Below are 18,355 nucleotides of genomic sequence, written 5' to 3' on the forward strand. Positions count from 1 at the left end.
TGCTAGCTTTTGAATGTATTTGCTCTTACTTCTCTAGTTCTTTTAATTGTGATGTTAGGGTGTCAATTTTAGATCTTTCCTGCTTTCTCTTGTGGGCATTTAGTGCTGTAAATTTCCCTCTACACACTGCTTTGAATGTGTCCCAGAGATTCTGGTATGTTGTGTCTTTGTTCTCATTGGTTTCAAAGAACATCTTTATTTCTGCCTTCATTTCTTTATGTACCCAGTAGTCATTCAGGAGCAGGTTGTTCAGTTTCCATGTAGTTGGGCGGTTTTGAGTGACTTTCTTAATCGTGAGTTCTAGTTTGATTGCACTGTGGTCTGAGAGACAGTTTGTTGTAATTTCTGTTCTTTTACATTTGCTGAGGAGTGCTTTACTTCCAACTATGTGGTCAATTTTGGAATAAGTGTGATGTGGTGCTGAGAAGAATGTATATTCTGTTGATTTGGGGTGGAGAGTTCTGTAGATGTCTATTAGGTTCACTTGGTGCAGAGCTGAATTCAATTCCTGGAAATCCTTGTTAACTTTCTGTCTCGTTACTCTGTCTAATGTTGACAGTGGGGTGTTAAAGTCTCCCATTATTATTGTTTGGGAGTCTAAGTCTGTTTGTAGGTGTCCAAGGACTTGCTTTATGAATCTGAGTGCTCTTGTATTGGGTGCATATATATTTAGGATAGTTAGCTCTTCTTGTTGAATTGATCCCTTTATGATTATGTAATGGCCTTGTCTCTTTTCATCTTTGTTGGTTTAAAGTCTGTTTTATCAGAGACAAGATTGCAACCCCTGCTTTTTTTGTTTTCCATTTACTTGGTAGATCTTCCTCCATTCCTTTATTTTGAGTCTATGTGTGTCTCTGCATGTGAGATGGGTCTCCTGAATACAGCACACTGATGGGTCTTGACTCTTTATCGAGTTTGCCAGTCTGTGTCTTTTAATTGGAGCATTTAGCCCATTTACATTTAAGGTTAATATTGTTATGTGTGAATTTGATCCTGTCATTATGATGTTAGCTGGTTATTTTGCTCTATAGTTGATGCAGTTTCTTCCTAGCCTTGATGGTCTTTACAATTTGGCATGTTTTGCAGTGGCTGGTACTGGTTGTTCCTTTCCATGTTTAGTGCTTCCTTCAGGAGCTCTTGTTAGGCAGGCCTGATGGTGACAAAATCTCTCAGCATTTGTTTGTCTGTAAAGGATTTTATTTCTCCTTCACTTAGGAAGCTTAGTTTGGCTGGATATGAAATTCTGGGTTGAAAATTCTTTTCTTTAACAATGTTGAATATTGGCTCCCACTCTATTCTGACTTGTAGAGTTTCTGCTGAGAGATCTGCTGTTAGTCTGTTGGGCTTCCCTTTGTGGGTAGCCCGACCTTTCTCTCTGGCTGCCCTTAACATTTTTTTCCTTCATTTCAACTTTGGTGAATCTGACAATTATGTGTCTTGGAGTTGCTCTTCTCAAGGAGTATCTTTGTGGCATTCTCTGTATTTCCTGAATTTGAATGTTGGCCTGACTTGCTAGGTTGGGGAACTTCTCCTGGATAATATCCTGAAGAGTGTTTTCCAACTTGGTTCCGTTCTCCCCGTCACTTTCAGGTACACCAATCAGATGTGGATTTGGTCTTTTCACATAGTCCCATAATTCTTGGAGGCTTTGTCCATTTCTTTTTATTCTTTTTTCTCTAAACTTCTGTTCTCACTTCATTTCATTCATTTGATCTTCAATCACTGATATCCTTTCTTCCAGTTGATCGAATCGGCTACTGAAGATTGTGCATGCATCACATAGTTCTCGTGCCATGGTTTTCAGCTCCATCAGGTCATTTAAGGACTTCTCTACACTGTTTATTGTAGTTAGCCATTCTTCTCATCTTTTTTCAAGGTTTTTAGCTTCTTTGTGTTGGGTTAGAACATGCTCCTTTAGCTCGGAGAAGTTTGTTATTACCGATCGTCTGAAGCCTTCTCTCAGCTTGTCAAAGTCATTCTCTGTCCAGCTTTGTTCCATTGCTGGTGAGGAGCTGCATTCCTTTGGAGGAGAAGAGGTGCTCTGATTTTTAGAATTTTCAGCTTTTCTGCTCTGATTTCTCCCCATCTTTGTGGTTTTATCTACCTTTGGTCTTTGATGATGGTGATGGACAGATGGGGTTTTGGTGCGGATGTCCTTTCTGTTTGTTAGTTTTCCTTCTAACAGTCAGGACCCTCAGCTGCAGGTCTGTTGGAGTTTGCTGGAGGTCCACTCCAGACCCTGTTTGCCTGGGTATCACCAGTGGAGGCTGCAGAACAGCAAATATTGCAGAACGGCAGATGTTGCTGCCTGATCCTTCCTCTGGAAGCTTCGTCTCAGAGGGGCACCCAGCTGTATGAGGTGTCAGTCGGCCCCTACTGGGAGGTGTCTCCCAGTTAGGCTACTTGGGGGTCAGGGACCCACTTGACCCAGTCTGTCCATTCTCAGATCTCAAACTCTGTGCTGGGAGAACCACTATTCTCTTCAATGCTGTCATACAGGGATGTTTAAGTCTGCAGAAGTTTCTGCTGCCTTTTGTTCAACTATGCCCTGCCCCCAGAGGGGGAGTCTACATAGGCAGGCAGGCCTCCTTGAGCTGTTGTGGGCTCCACCCAGTTCGAGCTTCCAGGCCACTTTGTTTACCTACTCAAGCCTCAGCAATGGCGGATGCCCCTCCCCCAGCCTTGCTGCCACCTTGCAGTTTGATCTCAGACTGCTGTGCTAGCAGTGAGCGAGGCTCCGTGGGTGTAGGATCCTCTGAGCCATGCACAGGATATAATCACCTCGTGTGCCATTTGTTAAGGCTGTTGGAAAAGCGCAGTATTAGGGTGGGAGTTTTCTGATTTTCCAGGTACCATCGGTCACGGCTTCCCTTTGCTAGGAAAGGGAATTCCGGGACCCCTTGTGCTTCCTGGGTGAGGCGATGCCCCACTCTGCCCCGTGTGCTGCACCCACTATCTGACAAGCCCCAGTGAGATGAACCGAGTACCTCAGTTGGAAATGCAGAAAACACACGTCTTCTGCATTGCTTATGCTGGGAGCTGCAGACTGGAGCTGTTCCTATTCAGCCGTCTTCGAACCTCCCCGCTGGGAGTGCTCATCTTTATAGAGACATGTCACAGTCAGACTTCAGAGGCTTCTCTCTGATGGGAGGTTGCTTTACCTATGTCAGAATCACCCAGCAATAGCACTGATTTGTTGTTGAGGGCAAATCTTGTTCTTGACCAACTTAAAGCTTTCCTAAGAAGGAGGATTGAGGCAGATTTCAGGGCAGAAAAGAGGAGTACTCATTCTTTCAACTTTGTTTCTTAGCAATTTGCAAGCATGATATACAATATCCTCAGATTTGCAAAATCCCATCAAACTGGGAGGGTTAGTGAAAGGGAAGGAAAGTTGCCATAGGCCTTTTCTCAGGGCCACTTTGTTCATAAAAGCATTCATAAATTCATTTTATGAGCAAATGAATAATTAAATAAGCCACTAAAGTCTCAAAATGATTATTTTATTAAAAAAAAGTATGGCTAATCTGGTTTTAGGAATTGTGACCATTACTTTAAAAATGCTTAAGTTTTTGTCTAGACTCACGCTCCGCAGGAGTGAGTATGTACAACCGAAGAATAAAACAAAAACTCCCCTATTTTATTGTTAAAATTGTGACATGTGGACTGTATTTTTTAACCTTTTATAATGGCATTAATATTATTCTTGCAAATTTCACAGATTTCATTGCATGGTCTGCATTTACTTGATATTGATTTTTTTTTTTTTTTTTTTTTTTTTTTTGCAGAGACAAGTGAACATTTATTTTTATGCCTTTCTTCCTATGTGTATTTCAAGTATTTTTCAAAACAAGGCCCCAGGACTCTCCAGATTCAATTATGTCCTTGGGCTTGGTCGACTGCTGCAGGAGTCTTAGGGAGCCTTGTACAAATGCTGGGGTGACTCATTTACCAACATTAGGGAGCCTTGTACAAATGCTGGGGTGACTCATTTACCAACATTAAACCCTAGGATAGCTGCAACAAAGCAGGACTCCTTCTTCCATGGAATGTGCTGATTTCAGACGATGCAGCACCCAATGTAGAAAACGCCGGAATTTTTCCTTGGAACTGGACTGTGATGAGAGGTGCTTGCCATGAACATAAGCTACTGTCTTTTCCTTTCTTTTTTTGAGATGGAGTTTCGCTCCTTGCCCAGGCTGGACTGCAATAGCGTGATCTTGGCTCACTGCAACTTCCGCCTTCCAGGTTTGAGTGATTCTCCTGCCTCAGCCTCCCGAATAGCTGGGATTACAGGCATGCACCACCATGCCCGGCCAATTTTTGTATTTTTAGTAGAGACGGCATTTCTCCATGTTGGTCAGGCTGGTCTCGAACTCCCAACCTCAGGTGATCCACCCGCCTCAGCTTCCCAAAGTGTTGGGATTACAAGCATGAGCCACCACGCCCGGCCAGCTAATGTCTTTTCTTTGACACTTCCTTTCCAGTTTTTGAAGATAAAGCAGGAAATAATCTTCTCTGAAGATACTTGATAAAAATTCCTAAAACAACAAAACACATGCTTCCACTTCATTGATAAAAATTTACCGCAGTTTGGCACCTGGGTCTAGTTCAGCTGGCGGATGGGCTGATTGATGCGTTCACCCCGATAGCCAGGTGTGCCCATCTCCTTGAGGAAGCCCACTCTATTTTTGGTAGTATGACGGGCCACTGAGAGGTGGAAAGGGTGCAAGAACCACGAGATCTCCTGGAAATGCTTCCCTGGGAAGGCAATTTCATGAATGAGGTCTTCCAAGCAAATGATGCCAAACTTCCCCAGGTGCTCCTCAATCACTGTGTTGTCTGTCAGAGGGATGGTCTTATTCTTGACCTTGGCTTGTCCATGTTTCAAAATGAGTTCTCGGACAGACTTCAGATTTGGAAATCCCCAGGTCACATAAGGTTCCACTATACACAGCATTTTTAGATTCTGGGGGGTGACTTTTACAAAAACACCACTAAAAATTTTCTTTAGGCGAAGTCTTGCAATGATTCTCTGCACCAGTAAACTCACGCCATCAATCCTTATGATGCGTACAACAAAGGCCAAGGAATGTTTATCTGGCAATTCCAAGGCATGAGGTTTCACTTCTAGTCTTCTGAAACGTCAGTTTCTGCTGCCAGGAATCATGTAGGAATGATTCCAGTCACTTAAACCTGAGCCCTTTTCCTTTCTTCTGCTCCTTCTTTGCCAAAAGTGCCTGCTTTGACTGGGTGGCGTTGAGGGCTTGATAAGCCTTCCTCTTTTTCGGGAGGTTTTCTGGAACCGAAGGGATTTTTCTTTGCTCTTGCTCCGCCATCTTTCTAGTGGTGCAGCTACTGATCATCTACTTGATATTATAGTTCTGTTATTAACCAAAAGATGTTTGTAAGGTCACTCAAACATGTGCTTTTAAAACATATTTCACTTGCTTTCTTAATCAAATTTATCCTTAAGTAAAAGAAAAAGACATACAAGTAACTATAAAAATAATAGGCTTGGTGCCATGGTTCACACCTGTAATCCCAGCACCTTGAGAGGCTAAGTGGGGTGGATTGCTTGAGCCCAGGATTTCAAGGCCAGCCTGGGCACCATAGCAAAACCACATCTCTACGAAATATATGAAAATTAGTGGAGAGTGGTAGTGCACACCTGTAGTCCCAGCTACTTGAGAGGCTGAGAAGGGAGCATCACCCGAGCCCGGGAAGTCAAGGCTGTGGTGAGCTGTGATTGTGCCACTGCACTCCAGCCTGGGCAATACAGTGAGACCCTGTCTCAGAAATAAAAACAAAAAACAGTGTATGAACATTTCAATTATTCACAATTGCCACAACTCTTAATGCTGTCACTAAATGTCCTTCACTAGGAGCTTCTTCACAGACAAGCTAGACTGGCTTACGTGTAATTTCTGGAATGTTACCTGTAGTTTCTCCCCTTTCTCTCCCACTGAAGAAAGTAAATCTGAAATGAGGTAAGAATAATGTTACTATAGGGATACTTTGAAAAAGCTCTGAATTCTAAAGACAACAGACATCGTTTGAAAATAGCCATACCATATTGTAAGTAACACAGCTCAGACTGTGTTCATTACACTAAGAGAGAGGCTGCTGCTTCCAGGGATGCTTGGGAGTGATGGATCTTTAGTCAGCTCTTGCTAATTTTGCTTTCAAATTTCTCTCTATATAATTACTTAGTTAGCTTAATTATAGCATAGTTTTATTTGCTACCATTTAGAAGTAACTATCAGGTGGAGAACATTGATTCCCTCTTCTTCAATATATCCATGTTAAAGAGCTTCCACAAGCCTAACGATCCTGGCCTCTCTTCCTGCATCACTTACTCCTCCCTGGAACAAATGACTTACTGATGGGGAGGTGAAGACCGGACAGCCACGCGGGTCTCAGCCCCTTCAGGATTCTCCCTGGGATATGACTGTGGGGAGCTCTGTCACTGGGAAAGGGTCACTATTTGCCAGCTGCTCGTGACTGAGTAGGTCCTTCTGCTTAATGATTTGGTGCTATATTAGAAGCTTATTGTTGCTCCACACCTAAAGACTGTTCTCCAAATAGCTTGCCAGTAATAAAGCTGATGTTTTCTTCTCCATCTTTCTGGCCCCTTTGACTCTCTCAATTGGTTCTGTGCTTCAGTGAGGAGAAGGAAGGATGCAAAGTATTACGGTAGCTAAAAGAAAAGCATTTTTAAAGCCCAAACAATAAGCTGTCTGCTAAGATACTGAATGACCAGAAAGTCCAGAAAATGAGGAATACTGGTTCTGTAAAAGTTATGGCTGACTTAGGGTTAACTCAAATTTCCTTCTAAAATTCAATGAATTATTCTAAAATATGTATGAGTTCACCACTGATAGGCTGTTTTTTTTTTTTTTTTTCCTTCTCACTTCCTCCTCCTCCAGACAGACTGGGACAAAGGATAAACACCTTTTTGCATAATGGCCTGCAGGAGATGCCCACAATATGATTAATCCAGGCAGTGCAGCAAGTCTGTTTACTTTGCATCTCTCACACCCTGAGAATGGACAGTGTAAGAACCTCTGTCTTTTCTCCCCTTCCCCTCTGCCTCTATCCCAAGATCCCAGCTTTAGAATGAAGCCTAGTGTCCTTCAGCAGGAGACACAATGGATTGAAAGGACTGATGACTAGTATACCAGAGGTCCTCGGTCTCCAACCTATTCAAAAGGCAGGCTGGAGTCCAAAGTCAAGAACTGTTTCATGCATTTTTCCAGGCTCTTGTTTTGTGCTCCATCATATTATGTCTATATAGGACATGGACTATATTGTATCCTCCTTTCCATGATTGAGTAGGTAAAGGATTGGAGTTATAGCAGCTTTTTCTTTCATTGATGACTCAGGATCTTGTAATGATTCAAGGTCATCAACAAGACTACCCGTGATTATCTCACAATAATATAACTGTGGCAGAGGTGACATTAACTCAAAGCAGAAGCATGCACTGACAGGTATGAGTGTACTCTAGGAACATTTTTATACCCACAGTATTAGTTTTCTATTGCTTTAACAAATCACCACAAATCTAGCAGCTTGAAACAACACAGATCTACTGTCTTACAATTCTGGCCTCTTGCTGGGCTAAAATCAAGATGTGGTCAGGGTTGCTTTCCTTTCTGGAGGCTCCAGCGGAGATTCTGCTTTCTTGCCTTTTCCAGCTTCTAGAGGCCACTTGCGTTCTTTAGCTTTTCCTCCATCTTCCAAGCCAGCAGTGGCAGGTGGAGTCTTTCACACATTGCATCATCCTGACCCTGACTCTCCTGCCTCCCTCTTTTACTTAGAAGGACCCTTGTGATTACATTGGGCCCACCCTGATAATCCAGGATAATCTCCCTATCTTAAGGTCTTTAGTTTAATCACATCTGCAAAGTCCCTTTTGCCATGCAGTGGAACATATTCATAGGTTCCAGGGTTTGAGACATGGATGTCTTTGGCAGCGGGGGTGGGGGTGGGGATTTATTTTGCCCACCACAGCCACCATCAACAGAATGGGATTGTCATAGAAGATCTGGGTCACTGATGGTAAAGTAGTGAGAGATGAAAAATACTGTCCTTAGTAGGTGACCAGAAATATATTCTAAAAAATACTTTCTATATATGTGGGTTTTCTTGTCACTTGCTTATTTTTCTTCTAAAAAATAGAGAGAGTTGCCTTGGATTTTTACTTTCTGCGCTGTGTCTCTACATTATAGTTCCAAAAATATGCTTAGTAAAACATTTTACCCTTGGAAGGCAGGATGATGACAGTAGAGGTGAGGTATTTCTTCTCCTTCTTTTTTTTTTTTTGAGACGGAGTCTTGCTCTGCCACCCAGGCTGGAGTGCAGTGGTGCAATCTCGGCTCACTGCAACCTCTGCCTCCATGGTTCAAGCAATTCTCCTGCTTCAGCCTCCCGAGTAGCTGGGATTACAGGCACCTGCCACCACGCCTGGCTAATTTTTGTGTTTTTAGTAGAATCGGGGTTTCACTATGTTGGCCAGGCTGGTCTTGAACTCCTGACCTCAAGTGATCCACCTGCCTTGGCCGCCCAAACTGCTGGGATCACAGCAAGATATTTCTTCTTTTCTTTCTTACTTCTCTTCTTCTCACATTCCCTTCTCCATCTCTTCTCCCCTGCTTGCTCTTTTTCACAAGTATTTATCTGATGCCGACCATGTGCCAGGCACTGCATGAGTTACACTGTGCAGATACAGAGATGAAGAAGATATAATTCCCACTCTTAAAGAACTCACAGTTTATTGAGGTAGGCAGACATGGAAATAGCTGATTATTATAAACAGAGAGATAAAGGCTATGCCAGGCATCCATAGGGCGTAAGCGAGGAGAGAGCGAGAGACAGTGGTTTGTAGATCACTTGGCCTGTCAGGGCAGTCTTCTAAGAGGGGGAGTTACTGTTTTAGTTGCATTTTGAAGGACACAGATGTTATTCAGGCAGATAAGGTTGGTGGTGGTGGGGAGAGGGTGTGTGGGGCACGCAAATAAAGTACTTTCAGGAAATGTTTTCCTTTGTGCATGCGGATGGGAGACCCACGGTCTGGAAGAGGCAATGTGGGGCCTGAGATTGACGGTCCCATCTTGTCTGGCAGTACTCTGGTATGGGAGGATGTGGAATCTCCAGAGAGAGGCGCAGGAAGCTTGTTTGCCAGGAGATAATCTAGGTACCAGTTAAGGCAGTAGTTCTTTAGAATGGGTACACCCTGGAAACACCTAGGGATGTTAAACAAACAAAACCAAAACAACAGAACATCCACGCCAGGGCTAGACCCAGGCTAACTAAATCAGATTCTGCAGGGGCCAGGAGAACCAATGAGCTAAGACAGAGCAAAATATTTGAAGGTGTTGGGGAGCTTTTTAATTTTTTTCTCAAACACAGAGGAAAGGGTTAAGAGGGAGGGAAAAGAAGAAGGATAGGAGGTGAGCAGATGGGAGGGCAGATGAGTGGAAGAATGGCCTCAGAGGGCGACACATGTTCTCTGATCATGAGACTCCTAGCACTGAGACATGAAGAGAAGTAGACTTTGATGTAAACTTGTTTCTGTGCATTATAGATTGAAACAATCTGAAAAGTTCCTTCAGCATTTGGCAAGAAAGAGATCTAGAAGAACTGAGAAAGGCTGAGGAAGGAGGAGCCAGGCTGGTGTCCTCTTTGCTGGGGAGACCAGTTTAGCTTTTGCCTGTCTTATATTTCTATGTTTGGAAATAAAACAACAAACAATGTTCCATGCTCCCCTTTCCTGACTTGTTGACAATTTTCTGGCCTAGGTAATTTCTCTTTGACTTCCCCGTTTTTCACTGCATTCCTAAGGCTAATGTTCCTGACCTCACCAGTGCAGAGATCTCCCACACCCAAGTCACTTGTGTCCTGCTTTGGCTAATCTGAAAGCTGGGTCATTGTTCTCAGGTGACCTGAGAGAGAGAGAGAGAGAGAGAGAGAGAGAGAGAGAGAGAGAGAGAAATTAGAGTAGCTTTGTGCAGAGTAAGAATGTCATAATAAAGGAATTAGCCTTGAGATTAAGTTGAAGGTTGTCAAATCCTGGATGAGGTTCCTGAGAAGTCCGAAGATCTTTAGTAGAAAACGGAAAATGTACTAGGACAACAGAGAGAAGAAAAATTCTAATTTTGTTTTGAGTTCTCATTCACTTATTGCAGTAAAACATAATGAACTAAAAAGCAATTAAAGCCCTCTGAATCAATACTTTTATCACTGTAAGTGGATTTTTCTCTTACTATGCTAAGAGTGTCCTTGTTCAGCACACGGAATTGGCATTGAAGTTGCCCAAGATCACATGCCTGCCAAGTTATGGAGCCAGAAGGTAAACGAGGCCTGTCAGACATCTAAGCTGGGGCTCTTAATCACTATACTACACTCCCTCCCATTCACTGGCCGGAAAGGGAGGATGTTCTAAGCAGGAAGAAAAGAATAAATAAAAACAGTGAGGCATGAAATCACAAGCTACATTCAAGAACTAAGGGGAAATTATTTTGCTAAGTGTAGAGAGATTACGTGTGAGAGAGATGGTTCAAAAGGTATGGTCGGGCTGGGCGCGGTGACTCACGCCTGTAATCCCAGCACTTTGGGAGGCCAAGGCGGGTGGATCACGAGGTCAGGAGATAGAGACCATCCTGGCTAACAGGGTGAAACTCCGTCTCTACTAAAAATACAAACAAACAAACAAACAAACAAACAAACAAAAACCACACAATTAGCTGGGCGTGGTGGCGGGCGCCTGTAGTCCCCAGCTACTAAGGAGTCTGAGGCGGGAGAATGGCGTGAACCCGGGAGGCGGAGCTTGCAGTGAGTCGAGATTGCGCTACTGCACCCCAGCCTGGGCGACAGAGCGAGACTGATTCCCAGAAAAAAAAAAAAAAAAAAAAAGGTATGGTGGGCTCAGTTTATAATGTCTCAATTGTAGTCTAAGGTATTACAATTCTTCTACAGGTATTTGAGAATCACCAAGAATTGGAAGCATGAATGTAATTGGCTTAAAGTGATGTTTTGAGATGATCGATTTGGAGCCAGGTGCAGGAGGGAATAGAAGAAATGAGGTTAGAGAGTCCAGCAATGCTATTGCTCAGTGGCTTGGGAGGGGCAAAATAGAGGCCTGGACTGGAGGTAATGGGAATGAAAAGGAGGAATCATCTCTGAAAGAATTGGTGAGGTGTGATGATTGATTTACTACTTAGACCAAAAAGAAAGAAGCCTCTAATAAAATGCTAACATGTACTGAGCACCGATGATGTGTCAGGCACTGTTCTACATACTTTCCAGTTATCAGTCGGTTCTCACAACAACCCTATGATACAGGTACTATCATTAGCATCTCCTGTTCCCAGGTGAGGAAACTAAGCGGGCCTCAGATCACATAGCTAGTAGCAGAGCCAGGATTCAAAGCCAAGCACCTTGGTTGCAGGCCCCATGCTCCTTACTCTCAGACACCCTGCTTCTCCCTGGGCCCTTAGGTGTGTGGTGCTCTACCTGCACGTAACCATTGTGTCTCGTTCATCTCCACAGGCGTCCAGGCAAGCAGGGAGTACTTCCGCCTCACAGCTGTAAATTAGCTGTCGCCAACAAATAAGTGTCAGAATCATGACTTGAACCCAGATCTTCTGTCTCCAGTGCCCTGGCCAAACCTTCATGCTTGAGACTACAAGGGAAAAAGAAAAAAGAAAGATTCATGAACCAAAATAGTGCACTGGGGGCAATGGAGAAGATATGATTTCAGGATTTAGGATGAAAAATCTGATTTTAAGCAACTTCAGGAGTATGCTTTTCTCATTTTATGTTCAGTAGAATTCCTGAGGCTGTGGTCTGTACGAAGGGGGAATCATTTCTTTTCTCAGCAAAAGAGAAGATTCTGACAGCCGTCATGTAGGTTTACATTCTAGATGAGTCGGAAGGAAAGCCACACCTTTACCTAGGGGGAAAGGATGATTGATTCTAAATTGGGAAGAAAGGATTTAAGGAAGGAAGCCTACACTAAGAGAATCCTAATACGGTTTTAAAAGTGTGTATCTTCTTCAGTTGTCCTGCAATGCCCTTTTAAGCTGGCTTACACATAAAGAAACCAGAAAGATGAATATATTACACATCATAAAATTACAGGCTAATAAGCATAATAAGAAAATTATGTCCATTGCAAAATAGCCAACTAGAAACCAGGGGCTGCCAAGTGTTTTCTTTAAGTGCACAGGAATATTTTCCAGTCTAAGTGATATAATAAAGTCCTGCCTTGGTTATACTCAAATAACAAAATCCAGTATTGAATTTGGTGATATCTAAAGACCTAGATCCACTGTCCCTCCAGGGCCTGATGAAAGAAAAGAATTCTCTAAGGAGCTCAGTCTGAAGACATTCATGCCAAGGCTAGTTCCCAATGTTCTTGTTGCTAAGTTTTATTTTAAATAAGTTTTATTTCAATGTAGTACAGTCTTTCTCTTGGTTTCCCAGTCTCTCTAGTCTCTCTGGGCAAGGCTGTGCTGCTAGAGACCTCTTAGAGGAATGCTAGACTAAGTGAGGCAATTCATTTCAGAGTGTGCTGGAGACTGCCATCTGGGGACATAATCTCTCTGGTCTATCATTTCCCGAAATCATCATTTATGATTAACATCTGCAGAGTACTTTCTGCCTTCCAAAATGTCAAGAGTTGATCAACTGAAAGAATAATACTATATCCTGGAGTGGGCCTTGTCAGTTTCCCTGATGAGGCCCCATCTCCTCTCTCTTGTATAAAAATGTATTATTTTTTCACAAGAAAGGGTTTAGGGGACATCTGCTTACATGGATCTGTCTAGGATCCACAGAATATTGTAACCAAGAGTCTTGGGCCAATAGAACACCTTAGATGTGCTTATTTTTTTCGAGCTATACAGATAAGGCAAGTTATGATATAATTGAGGACTCTAAAATAACACTGTGGCTCTTCTCTGAATGGTGCTTCCAACAGAGCTGGTTCAAGAAATCCCTTGCCTTCTGGGCATTTTATCTTCACTATTGAGAATCTCATCACCTTGAAGAAGTCAAGGCCATACAACACAAAGAATTTTTAAAACACAGTTTCCTTCCATTTCCTTACTAATCCTTTGATATAAGCAGGCTAGCCCTACTGCTTTACAGGTGAAATTCAGAGAAATTAAGCTACTTACTTCAAAGATGCATACCCCAGAAATATGTTAAACTGAGCCTAGAACTAGGTTTTTTTGTTTCTGTTTTTGTTTTTGTTTTTTTGAGACGGGGTTTCGCTCTTGTTGCCCAGGCTGGAGTGCAATGGTGTGATCTCAGCTCATTGCAACCTCTGCCTCCTGGGTTCAAGTGATTCTCCTGCCTCAGCCTCCTGAGTAGCTGGGATTACAGGCATGGGCCACCACTCTCGGCTCACGCTTGTAATCCTAGCACTTTGGGAAGCCAAGGTGGGGCGGGGGATCACCTGAGGTCAGGAGTTCGAGACCAACCTGATCGACATGGAGAAACCCCGTCTCTACAAAAAATACAAAATTAGTGGGTCTAGGTTTCTTTACACTGCATTGTACTGCTGGAATCAAAGCACATACCTAACTCTGCAGCCTTAGTGCAGTTGGTGGTTTTCAGGGGACTTAGTAGTATTTGTTAGAGAGTCTGTTTGGGGTTCTGCAGGTCCTTCATTCGTGTAAGAATCTTTGATGTGCACCCCACTACTTAGGGAAATACTGACTTACATGTCTCAGAGACTCATGAACTGTTTCCTTTCCAAAATGCTCTTCTTCTCCTACCTGTCACTTCATGATTTGTTCTACCATCTTGCCATCCAAATCAACTGCAATTTCAACAAAAAGAGAAAAAACTATTATAAAAAGGACTGTGGAAGTAGTCAAAATTGGCTTATTTTTTCTGCGTGGGCCTTTCCTCTGGCTCCTCACCTCCACTACAGATCGTACTCCTAACAACCTAAATCACTCACTTAACACTTGCATTTCTCTACCTTTTCTCTCTTCACTTAAATAGGATTTTAATACACTGAGAGGTAAAAACAGATTATGGAGAGGAGCTCAAATTCTGGATCTGCCACTGAAGTTTAAGCTGCATGTCTTTGTGCATACCCATTCTCTATCAGTGCTTTCTCCATCTTTAGGAAATTCTCTAATGGAAGACAGGGCCTAAAATTCCTAGAATGATAGGAAATGGGAGCTCCTGAGGGTCTTAGTCATTATTATATTCCTAGTGCTAGCACAATTACTTATACCTACTGGTGTTCAAAAAGTAATTCTGAATGAATGAATAGGGCCCTCCCAGAGCAGTTGGCAGGCCACATCTCAATCTTTCACATTGCAGGGAACTGCAGGGAACAAACATTTGTGAATGCTGTTGTGCGGGTGCTTTATATGTGTAATCTCATTTAATCCTCATAATAGCTCTATGAAGTAGGTTTTATGAGCGCTATGCTCCAGTGAGGGAAGCAAGGATCACAGACAGAGGTGAAGGAATGTGCTCAAGATCATAAGTCAGTGATAGGACTGGAATTGGAAGTTCATTCTGCCCATCTTTGGAGCCTGTGTTTTCTGATACACTGAGCTATTCCCGAAGGACATAGGTATTGTCTCTAGAAGTCACCTTATTTTATTTCACTCTCCTCCACCCCTTCAGAAGGAACCTTGAATACCACTATATTCAAATATTTAAACGTTTTCTCTTGGGCTCAGTTCAAAGTTTTCTTTTTTCCCCTTGGCTGTTTGTCTACTTTCTCACCTATGTTGTAAGTATTTCACAAAATGCTCCTGAAGTTAAAACCCAATATAACAATATCAGGAGCAAATTTAGAGAAAAGATGTCACATGACTTAAGAGAGCTATATTTAGCAATGTTTATAATACTGTAAAAATATTTTTGTGGAATAGCTCTTACTACAGAAGTTTTTAAAATACTTAATCAAGAGTTGAGGTTATTACTGATTCTCTAGCATGCAAGCAACCTCCACCTTTTGTAATTGTTAGTCCCCTCCATGGTGAAGTGACTCCATGGCTAAGCTGGGTCTGCTGTGCATCCAGACCCTCAGACATCCTCAGGTGTTAGATCTGCCACAGGAAGCAATGAGATGTGAGATGTGTCGGCTTTGTGTCTGAAGATGTCTTGTGCCATGACAAAATTTAACTGGTCCAATATTACTTAACCATGCATACTTTGGAGTAGTCAATAAAGATTCCAAATGGGTTCAGAAACCCAGGAACAGGAACGAGCAACCTAAAGCTCTGGAAGTATTTTCATGACAAAATGTTAGAAGCTAAATGTTATGACATTTACCTAATTTTGCTTCATATTATACATGTTTTGTCTTCTCTACTAGACTGTAAGTGACTTGATAAAAAGAATGTTTTTGTATTCCTTCACTGCTCTTATCACAGTGCCTTTTAAAGAATACTTTTTCAATAAACATGTATTTTTCCTATTTATTTTCCTATTTCATATATTACACCTTGCTAAATGCTTCATTGTTTCATTTTGGCCCTCATCAGCAATGTGAGGAAGGTATTTTTTCCCTTAAATTAGCGGATTCATGGTTATCCCTATCAGTATATTTACCTTTTCCTATTTCTTACATTCTTATTTCTTTTATTTCTATTTCCTATTTCTTATGGAAAATGGGATAACTCTTTTATGTTTCCTAAGTAGCCAACATAAACTCATATTTTTCTGAAATAGTTGATTTCTATAGAATCCACTAGCCTGTTAGAACCAAGGTAATTCTTCTACTTAGAGTAATAAGATAAGGTTCTGGAAGGAAAAGATATTATGCGGATCTCAATTTTCTTAGCTATGAAGTAAACAAAAAATAAATATGGACTCATGATGCCCTGAATTAATAGAAAAATAATTTCCTGGAGACCAGGAGAAAGTGTTCCTTAGGGGAGATGACCACCTTCTTCTTGGAGCAGCTCCTGCTGGTGTAAGGGATGGCCACGGTCTGCAGACACAGTAACCTTTGGTAATGAGATCACATCAATTTTTTTTTAACTGAGTAAAAATCACTGAAGTTGTTGAGTAATTCATGTAAACAAAGAGGAACAAATTATTGAGTGCCTACTATGTGCTAAGCGCCCTGCTAAATGCTTCATTGTTTCATTTTGGCCTCTCAGCAGCAATGTGAGAAAGATATTATTTTCCACAAATTAGTGGTTTCATGGTTATCCCTATAATTATGTTCACTCACTTGTATTCTGATATACTTCCTCGAATAAGAAAAAAATAGGGTAGGGCTCCAGGTTTTCCACAGGAAGTTGCCCAGAAGTTCAGACACTCACATGGGATTGTGCTGGCCATGGCAATGCCATCTATGTATATCTTGGTGGAAAGAAAAAAAGATTGAGAATGGTTGGACTGTAACTTGAAATGTAACCCTGGGCAGAATCACTGGGGTTTCCTATCACTGGGGAAATAGTAGGTGGCTCATTCATACATATTTTTATTTTTAAAGTTGTATTATTAATTTAAGGTATAAGTGAACAGCACATCCTCAAGTTATAATTTCTCACATGTTATGACTTAGGACAAGTATAAACAAAAACCCAGGATGATTTACTTACAGACAATGTAGAGGCAAATATTAAGTAATTAATGGTGATATGAATGGATGATATGCAGATATGACAAAATCTTGGAGATGACATGTGATTGACTGGCATTTGGAAAACCAGGGTGCTGCCTGGTCTGAGGTCTGGAGCTCTGTGTCAATCTTTATTGAGTAGCACTCACTCACCTTCTAGGACCCAAAGAATCTTCTCTGGGGTGACTTTAGGCACTCCAGATTGGAGTGTTCAAGAGTGGAATAAAGTTGAATCTGAGTCAGACAATCAGTACCCTAATATGTCACTTCTCCCTTCTAAATATTGGCAGAGAACAAATTTATTTTATAAATTTGTATATATCTATCTATAGAGAGAGATGGGGGGAAGGAAAAGAGAGATTTATTATAGGAATTGGCTCATGCCATTTTGGAGGCTGGGAAGTTCTGTGAGCTGGTGACTGCAAGCTGGAGAACCAGGAGAGCTGGTGGTGTAACTTAGTACAGATCCAAAGGCCTGAGAATTAGGGGAGCAGATGGTATAACTCCCAGTGGGAGTCCAAGGGTCTGAGAATTGGGGGCAGGGGATGAAGAGGGGAAAGTGGGTGGGGAGGGAGCAGCTAGTGTAAGTTCTGAGGTCTGAAGAGCCTAGAACCAGGAGCTTTGATGTCCAAGGACAGGAGAAGATGGATGTTCAGCTCAAACAGAGGGAGTGAATTCACCCTTCCTCCTCCTTTTTGTTCAATTTGGGCCCTCAACAGATTGGATGGTGCCTACATGCATTGGTGAGGGTGGATCTTCTTTATTCAGCCCATGGATTCAAACATTAATCTCTTTTGGAAACACCCTCACAGACACACCCAGAACTAATGTCTCACCAGTCATCTGGGCATCCCTTAGCCCAGTCAAACTGACACACAAACCGTCACATGGGTGAAACTCAAGGACTCTTACCAACCGGCTTTCTGTGGAAGAGACAGAAAACAATCTGTTTTTCTTTGACATTGGTGAGGCTTCCTTGACCCTTGCTTTATTTTATTGTAGTGGTTTTCTTCACTTCTCAGAATGGGAAATAGTCCAGGGACAGTTTATCAAGTACTATCTACGTGCCAGACAGTGCTGACTAGAGAAATGACAGAATCATGCCCCTGAAAAGCTAAGTAAAACATTTTTAAGGGGATCTCGGGATACTAATCAGGGAGATGCAACACATTAAAGATGCTGATTCAGGACAGGTAAGCCCAGTAAATAACAAAGACTTCTAAGAAAATCTCTGTGTATTATACTGTGGTGAAGAGGGAATTGGATTGGAGAAAATTCAACACAGAATCATAGCTGCGTATGGATGGATGCATTTGTGAAAGCTCAGGTATCCCAGGTATCCAGGTTTGCCCTTAAGCCACTACTAAAAGATAGTAGTTACCCTTATTTCTTAATATCTTCAAAGATGGGATTTCCACATTTTCCCCACAATGCTTATACCCAGGCTATTTTCTAATGTCTATCATAAATCCCTCCTATTGAAAGTTAAACCTGTCCTTTCTTGGGGAATGGTTGTCTCATGTTTCTTTCAATATCATGAATGATTGAAAAGAACTTCTTATGAATCTGCCTTCCCTGTCCATCTATATTCCATTCCAAATTCTACTGTTCTCAGCACCTCTGGCCATGAATGCTATCATCCTGTTTTTTCCTTCTTGTATTTTTTTTCTACCCCCAGATAATTGCACCATTACTTTTAGTGTTTCCTTCAAACTATATAAACATAAATTTCTTTTGGCTTGTCAT

The 18,355-nt window shown here is 42.0% G+C and overlaps 1 long non-coding RNA gene and 1 pseudogene across 1 annotated transcript in view; one reads left to right on the plus strand and one right to left on the minus strand.

The window, feature by feature from the left end:
• The window catches only part of LOC129527964 (uncharacterized), a 127,257-nt gene that overhangs the window by 89,028 nt on the left and 19,874 nt on the right, over positions 1 to 18,355 (plus strand). The gene's annotated exons all lie outside the window — the stretch shown is intronic.
• LOC101127240 (ribosomal protein uL30-like) lies at positions 4,455 to 5,363 on the minus strand (annotated as a pseudogene).

The sequence above is a fragment of the Gorilla gorilla genome, chromosome 19, assembly GCF_029281585.2.
Source record: "Gorilla gorilla gorilla isolate KB3781 chromosome 19, NHGRI_mGorGor1-v2.1_pri, whole genome shotgun sequence".
Lineage (NCBI taxonomy): Eukaryota > Metazoa > Chordata > Mammalia > Primates > Hominidae > Gorilla > Gorilla gorilla.